At 53.5% G+C, this 7,500-nt stretch overlaps 3 non-coding genes across 3 annotated transcripts in view; all 3 read right to left on the bottom strand.

The window, feature by feature from the left end:
• LOC126300106 (large subunit ribosomal RNA) overlaps window positions 1-911 on the bottom strand; it is a 4,222-nt gene extending 3,311 nt beyond the window's left edge. The window contains exon 1 of the ribosomal RNA XR_007552903.1: window positions 1-911. This exon is cut by the window's left edge and continues 3,311 nt beyond it. This is a non-coding gene — a ribosomal RNA (large subunit ribosomal RNA).
• A 188-nt stretch (window positions 912-1,099) lies between these two features.
• On the bottom strand, window positions 1,100-1,254 carry LOC126299995 (5.8S ribosomal RNA). Its single transcript, XR_007552842.1, has one exon. It is a non-coding gene; the product is annotated as a 5.8S ribosomal RNA (ribosomal RNA).
• Window positions 1,255-1,616: 362 nt separating this feature from the next.
• LOC126300087 (small subunit ribosomal RNA) lies at window positions 1,617-3,509 on the bottom strand. The gene has a single exon (XR_007552889.1). It is a non-coding gene; the product is annotated as a small subunit ribosomal RNA (ribosomal RNA).
• Window positions 3,510-7,500: the final 3,991 nt, after the last annotated feature.

The following is a 7,500-nucleotide window of genomic DNA, read 5'->3' as shown; positions in this document are numbered from 1 at the left end:
TGTCCAAAGCTGAAGCGCCGCTGACGGGAGCGATTATTCCGCCCGAGAGCATCCCGAGCCAACAGCGGCGCGGGTCCGGGGCCGGGCCAGGTAGGTCCGTCATCCGGGAAGAACCGCGCGCGCTTGCCGGGAGCCCGAGCGCCCAAAGGGGCGAATCGACTCCTCCAGATATACCGCCGAGCAGCCAGCCAGGACACCGGGGCTCTGCCCAACAGACGCGAACCGAGGCCCGCGGAAGGACAGGCTGCGCACCCGGGCCGTAGGCCGGCACCCAGCGGGTCGCGACGTCCTACTAGGGGAGAAGTGCGGCCCACCGCACACCGGAACGGCCCCACCCCGCGGCGAGTGGAAAGGCAACCGGACACGACCCCGCCGCGGATTGCTCCGCGCGGGCGGCCGGCCCCATCTGCCGAGGGCGGGGGCCAGTGGCCGGATGGGCGTGAATCTCACCCGTTCGACCTTTCGGACTTCTCACGTTTACCCCAGAACGGTTTCACGTACTTTTGAACTCTCTCTTCAAAGTTCTTTTCAACTTTCCCTCACGGTACTTGTTCGCTATCGGTCTCGTGGTCATATTTAGTCTCAGATGGAGTTTACCACCCACTTGGAGCTGCACTCTCAAGCAACCCGACTCGAAGGAGAGGTCCCGCCGACGCTCGCACCGGCCGCTACGGGCCTGGCACCCTCTACGGGCCGTGGCCTCATTCAAGTTGGACTTGGGCTCGGCGCGAGGCGTCGGGGTAGTGGACCCTCCCAAACACCACATGCCACGACAGGCGGCAGCCTGCGGGGTTCGGTGCTGGACTCTTCCCTGTTCGCTCGCCGCTACTGGGGGAATCCTTGTTAGTTTCTTTTCCTCCGCTTAGTAATATGCTTAAATTCAGCGGGTAGTCTCGCCTGCTCTGAGGTCGTTGTACGAGGTGTCGCACGCCACACCGCCAGCCGGCTGTGCACGCTACCGAGAAAGTACCGGTATGCGAACCGCCAGGCGACGGGCGCGCATCGCACGTTTAAGGAGACGCGGCCGGCCACACAGGCGACCACGACACTCCCACGTCTCCGAAGCGGGACAAACGCCGCGCGCTTCAGTATACGTAGCCGACCCTCAGCCAGACGTGGCCCGGGAACGGAATCCATGGACCGCAATGTGCGTTCGAAACGTCGATGTTCATGTGTCCTGCAGTTCACATGTCGACGCGCAATTTGCTGCGTTCTTCATCGACCCACGAGCCGAGTGATCCACCGTCCTGGGTGATCTTTTCCTTTTCAGTCTCCCACTGTCTCTTTCAAGACAGTAGCATTTGCGGGACTGAGGCGTCTGACGGCCCCTGTTCCACTATTTTTTTTGTGTCCAACGGCCTCACAGCCGATGGGCGTCGTACGGCTCCACACCGGAGCGGACAGGCACTCGGGCGAACGTCATTCAAAACCGGCGCCAGGCGCCAGGTACCGCAGGCCAGCCGCTCCAGAGCTTCAGCGCTCGTACCACACAACAACAACACTTCCGCTAGTTTTGAGAGGCACGCGTGGTTCCGCACGCGGCGCACGGCCACTGCCGTACAGGTAGCGTGTTGCGCGACACGACACGCACATCGAAAGACATGCAGTCTAGTCGGTAATGATCCTTCCGCAGGTTCACCTACGGAAACCTTGTTACGACTTTTACTTCCTCTAAATGATCAAGTTTGGTCATCTTTCCGGTAGCATCGGCAACGACAGAGTCGATGCCGCGTACCAGTCCGAAGACCTCACTAAATCATTCAATCGGTAGTAGCGACGGGCGGTGTGTACAAAGGGCAGGGACGTAATCAACGCGAGCTTATGACTCGCGCTTACTGGGAATTCCTCGTTCATGGGGAACAATTGCAAGCCCCAATCCCTAGCACGAAGGAGGTTCAGCGGGTTACCCCGACCTTTCGGCCTAGGAAGACACGCTGATTCCTTCAGTGTAGCGCGCGTGCGGCCCAGAACATCTAAGGGCATCACAGACCTGTTATTGCTCAATCTCGTGCGGCTAGAAGCCGCCTGTCCCTCTAAGAAGAAAAGTAATCGCTGACAGCACGAAGGATGTCACGCGACTAGTTAGCAGGCTAGAGTCTCGTTCGTTATCGGAATTAACCAGACAAATCGCTCCACCAACTAAGAACGGCCATGCACCACCACCCACCGAATCAAGAAAGAGCTATCAATCTGTCAATCCTTCCGGTGTCCGGGCCTGGTGAGGTTTCCCGTGTTGAGTCAAATTAAGCCGCAGGCTCCACTCCTGGTGGTGCCCTTCCGTCAATTCCTTTAAGTTTCAGCTTTGCAACCATACTTCCCCCGGAACCCAAAAGCTTTGGTTTCCCGGAGGCTGCCCGCCGAGTCATCGGAGGAACTGCGGCGGATCGCTGGCTGGCATCGTTTATGGTTAGAACTAGGGCGGTATCTGATCGCCTTCGAACCTCTAACTTTCGTTCTTGATTAATGAAAACATACTTGGCAAATGCTTTCGCTTCTGTTCGTCTTGCGACGATCCAAGAATTTCACCTCTAACGTCGCAATACGAATGCCCCCGCCTGTCCCTATTAATCATTACCTCGGGTTCCGAAAACCAACAAAATAGAACCGAGGTCCTATTCCATTATTCCATGCACACAGTATTCAGGCGGGCTTGCCTGCTTTAAGCACTCTAATTTGTTCAAAGTAAACGTGCCGGCCCACCGAGACACTCAACAAAGAGCACCCTGGTAGGATTTAAACGGGGTCCGCCTCGGGACGCGAAAGCACCCCTTCGGCTCGCCCCACCGGCAGGACGTCCCACGATACATGCCAGTTAAACACCGACGGGCGGTGAACCAACAGCGTGGGACACAAATCCAACTACGAGCTTTTTAACCGCAACAACTTTAATATACGCTATTGGAGCTGGAATTACCGCGGCTGCTGGCACCAGACTTGCCCTCCAATAGATACTCGTTAAAGGATTTAAAGTGTACTCATTCCGATTACGGGGCCTCGGATGAGTCCCGTATCGTTATTTTTCGTCACTACCTCCCCGTGCCGGGAGTGGGTAATTTGCGCGCCTGCTGCCTTCCTTGGATGTGGTAGCCGTTTCTCAGGCTCCCTCTCCGGAATCGAACCCTGATTCCCCGTTACCCGTTACAACCATGGTAGGCGCAGAACCTACCATCGACAGTTGATAAGGCAGACATTTGAAAGATGCGTCGCCGGTACGAGGACCGTGCGATCAGCCCAAAGTTATTCAGAGTCACCAAGGCAAACGGACCAGACAAGCCAATCCGATTGGTTTTGATCTAATAAAAGCGTCCCTTCCATCTCTGGTCGGGACTCTGTTTGCATGTATTAGCTCTAGAATTACCACAGTTATCCAAGTAACGTGGGTACGATCTAAGGAACCATAACTGATTTAATGAGCCATTCGCGGTTTCACCTTAATGCGGCTTGTACTGAGACATGCATGGCTTAATCTTTGAGACAAGCATATGACTACTGGCAGGATCAACCAGGGAGCTGCGTCAACTAGAGCTGAGCAGCCGGCCGCCCGGGAGTGTGTCCCGGGGGCCCGCGCGAACACGCAAGCGTCCGCTCAATTATTCTGCAAACAGGAGGAGGCCGAGCTCCCCTGCACGATACACCTCGAAACCCTCTCAGGTCCCGGCGGCGCGCAGCGCCGTCCTAGGTACTTGGTCGGTTTCGAGAGAGGCGCAATCGCCCGGAGTTAGGCGAGTAGACGGTTTTAGTGCGAACACCCTTGCTCCCAACTGAGCTTGCCGCTGCCGACAGAGGCCCGGGAGCGTGCTGTCGTGGCATTGCCGGCGGGAGACAACACGCGCCACCTATGGTGACCGGCAGCTCCAACGCCAGCGCCACACAAGGGCAAAGCCCCACTTGGGTGCAGAAGCGAACTCTCCCAGCACAGCGCACGCGCCAACACGTCCGCACAACTGCGATACAAACCACCTGCGAGAACCGCTGGGGCGACCGAGCAGCAGACGGCGTCGCGGCGCCGAGTGCCAGGCGGCGGCGCATCCTCAACGCACACAGTCCTCAATCAGACCAGCACACTGCAGATGTCCACCGCGCTTCGCACCGGGCTCGGCTGAACCAACTTTGGCCGCCAGGCGCCGCGTGCAGGGTGCGCCGCAGCGTAGCTGCGCCGCCTGCCGGGCCCGTCGGCTGGCGCTCCTGCCACTCGGCGCCCCCCACCAGCCGCCTGTTGCGCGTGCGCCCACGCAGCGCGCGGCCAACACGCCGGGCGGCCCCCCTTCACCGGCCGGGAACAGTCCCACCAAGCCACCGCCGCGTATCGCTTCATACCCACATGGGCCTAGTCACGCGTGTGGATGTGGCGGGTACCGCTGAAACAACCGGTTAATAGCTGTACCGATCGTCGCCATCACAGATTCACCTCCAGCGTGAACAACCGCTCAACAACGGATTTCCAGTTCATTTGCGTATCTTGGGCAGTAAACGTAGATGTCCACCTACATTTGCGAATTCAACAATTCTTGCATGCCAGGATGTCATGTGTCACGACACGCTACATCAGACCACATACACACTGCGACATGTGCAGAAGAGAACACGTGGAAGGTGGCCCGCGCACGTATGCGATGTACCTTCCGCGATCCACTGTCAACCGGCATCTGCGGCATGTCCCAGATATGGAACGCGGTCCACCAGGGTAGCACTTTGTGTGAGGCAATACGACAAAGTCGGAATACACGCGTCACTACATCAGACGGCTCACGCTGACCTGACCTGACCTGACTCACCGCACCACCACCCCCAGCGACCCAGGGTGACATACAATGCGTTCGTACGTTCCTCCCACACGCCTCTACGGCGTACCACAGTGCAACCTAGCTGTTATTGGGAGACGAGACAAGTAGCATCAAGCACAACATATGGAAATTGAGATTCGACACCGTTGGGCACAGCCAGCGTACGGTCACACGTATCACACTACTTCACTCTGTACGTAACGACCGATGATCGGTACAGCGTGTGGGTTACGCGTACGACATCAGCGGACAATGGACACAGACCATACCACGACGTACACTGAGGGCGTCGACATCTGAATGCAACTGAACAGCTGCGAGGCTCATTTAACACTCAAACGCCAGACCGACCAGCTTGAGAGGACAGAGACACAAAGAGGGGGACAGAGGGGGACAGAGGGGGGGGAGGGGGGGGGTCGGCGATATAGTCCTATTGCAGTACAATTGACAGTGGATAGCAGGAATATGTGGAAAGTAAGCAACACTCGCAAGACATCTACATGAGGATAACAACGACACCAGAGATTCCGAGCAGTGAACTATGTTAGGCAAAGGGACAACGTGGGTTAGGTTAAGGGACAACGTGGGTTAGGTTAAGGGACAACGTGGGTTAGGTTAAGGGACAACGTGGGTTAGGTTAAGGGACAACGTGGGTTAGGTTAAGGGACAACGTGGGTTAGGTTAAGGGACAACGTGGGTTAGGTTAAGGGACAACGTGGGTTAGGTTAAGGGACAACGTGGGTTAGGTTAAGGGACAACGTGGGTTAGGTTAAGGGACAACGTGGGTTAGGTTAAGGGACAACGTGGGTTAGGTTAAGGGACAACGTGGGTTAGGTTAAGGGACAACGTGGGTTAGGTTAAGGGACAACGTGGGTTAGGTTAAGGGACAACGTGGGTTAGGTTAAGGGACAACGTCGGTTAGGTTAAGGGACAACGTGGGTTAGGTTAAGGGACAACGTGGGTTAGGTTAAGGGACAACGTGGGTTAGGTTAAGGGACAACGTGGGTTAGGTTAAGGGACAACGTGGGTTAGGTTAAGGGACAACGTGGGTTAGGTTAAGGGACAACGTGGGTTAGGTTAAGGGACAACGTGGGTTAGGTTAAGGGACAACTTGAGTTAGGTTAAGGGACAACTTGAGTTAGGTTAAGGGACAACTTGAGTTAGGTTAAGGGACAACTTGAGTTAGGTTAAGGGACAACTTGAGTTAGGTTAAGGGACAACTTGAGTTAGGTTAAGGGACAACTTGAGTTAGGTTAAGGGACAACTTGAGTTAGGTTAAGGGACAACTTGAGTTAGGTTAAGGGACAAATTGAGTTAGGTTAAGGGACAAATTGAGTTAGGTTAAGGGACAAATTGAGTTAGGTTAAGGGACAAATTGAGTTAGGTTAAGGGACAAATTGAGTTAGGTTAAGGGACAAATTGAGTTAGGTTAAGGGACAAATTGAGTTAGGTTAAGGGACAAATTGAGTTAGGTTAAGGGACAACTTGAGTTAGGTTAAGGGACAAATTGAGTTAGGTTAAGGGACAACTTGAGTTAGGTTAAGGGACAACTTGAGTTAGGTTAAGGGACAACTTGAGTTAGGTTAAGGGACAACTTGAGTTAGGTTAAGGGACAACTTGAGTTAGGTTAAGGGACAACTTGAGTTAGGTTAAGGGACAAATTGAGTTAGGTTAAGGGACAAATTGAGTTAGGTTAAGGGACAAATTGAGTTAGGTTAAGGGACAACTTGAGTTAGGTTAAGGGACAACTTGAGTTAGGTTAAGGGACAACTTGAGTTAGGTTAAGGGACAACTTGAGTTAGGTTAAGGGACAACTTGAGTTAGGTTAAGGGACAACTTGAGTTAGGTTAAGGGACAACTTGAGTTAGGTTAAGGGACAACTTGAGTTAGGTTAAGGGACAACTTGAGTTAGGTTAAGGGACAAATTGAGTTAGGTTAAGGGACAACTTGAGTTAGGTTAAGGGACAAATTGAGTTAGGTTAAGGGACAAATTGAGTTAGGTTAAGCGATAATCTGGTACAGCCACAGTTAGGTTAAGCGATAATCTGGTACAGCCACAGTTAGGTTAAGCGATAATCTGGTACAGCCACAGTTAGGTTAAGCGATAATCTGGTACAGCCACAGTTAGGTTAAGCGATAATCTGGTACAGCCACAGTTAGGTTAAGCGATAATCTGGTACAGCCACAGTTAGGTTAAGCGATAAACTGGTACAGCCACAGTTAGGTTAAGCGATAAACTGGTACAGCCACAGTTAGGTTAAGCGATAAACTGGTACAGCCACAGTTAGGTTAAGCGATAAACTGGTACAGCCACAGTTAGGTTAAGCGATAAACTGGTACAGCCACAGTTAGGTTAAGCGATAAACTGGTACAGCCACAGTTAGGTTAAGCGATAAACTGGTACAGCCACAGTTAGGTTAAGCGATAAACTGGTACAGCCACAGTTAGGTTAAGCGATAAACTGGTACAGCCACAGTTAGGTTAAGCGATAAACTGGTACAGCCACAGTTAGGTTAAGCGATAAACTGGTACAGCCACAGTTAGGTTAAGCGATAAACTGGTACAGCCACAGTTAGGTTAAGCGATAAACTGGTACAGCCACAGTTAGGTTAAGCGATAAACTGGTACAGCCACAGTTAGGTTAAGCGATAAACTGGTACAGCCACAGTTAGGTTAAGCGATAAAGTTGGTTAAATTTGGTATTGTGTGGGAAGGG

The sequence above is a fragment of the Schistocerca gregaria genome, chromosome X, assembly GCF_023897955.1.
Source record: "Schistocerca gregaria isolate iqSchGreg1 chromosome X, iqSchGreg1.2, whole genome shotgun sequence".
NCBI classification, from domain to species: Eukaryota; Metazoa; Arthropoda; class Insecta; order Orthoptera; family Acrididae; genus Schistocerca; species Schistocerca gregaria.
The sequence above is the reverse complement of the archived record's forward strand: the minus strand, read 5'-3'. Positions and strand labels throughout refer to the sequence as shown.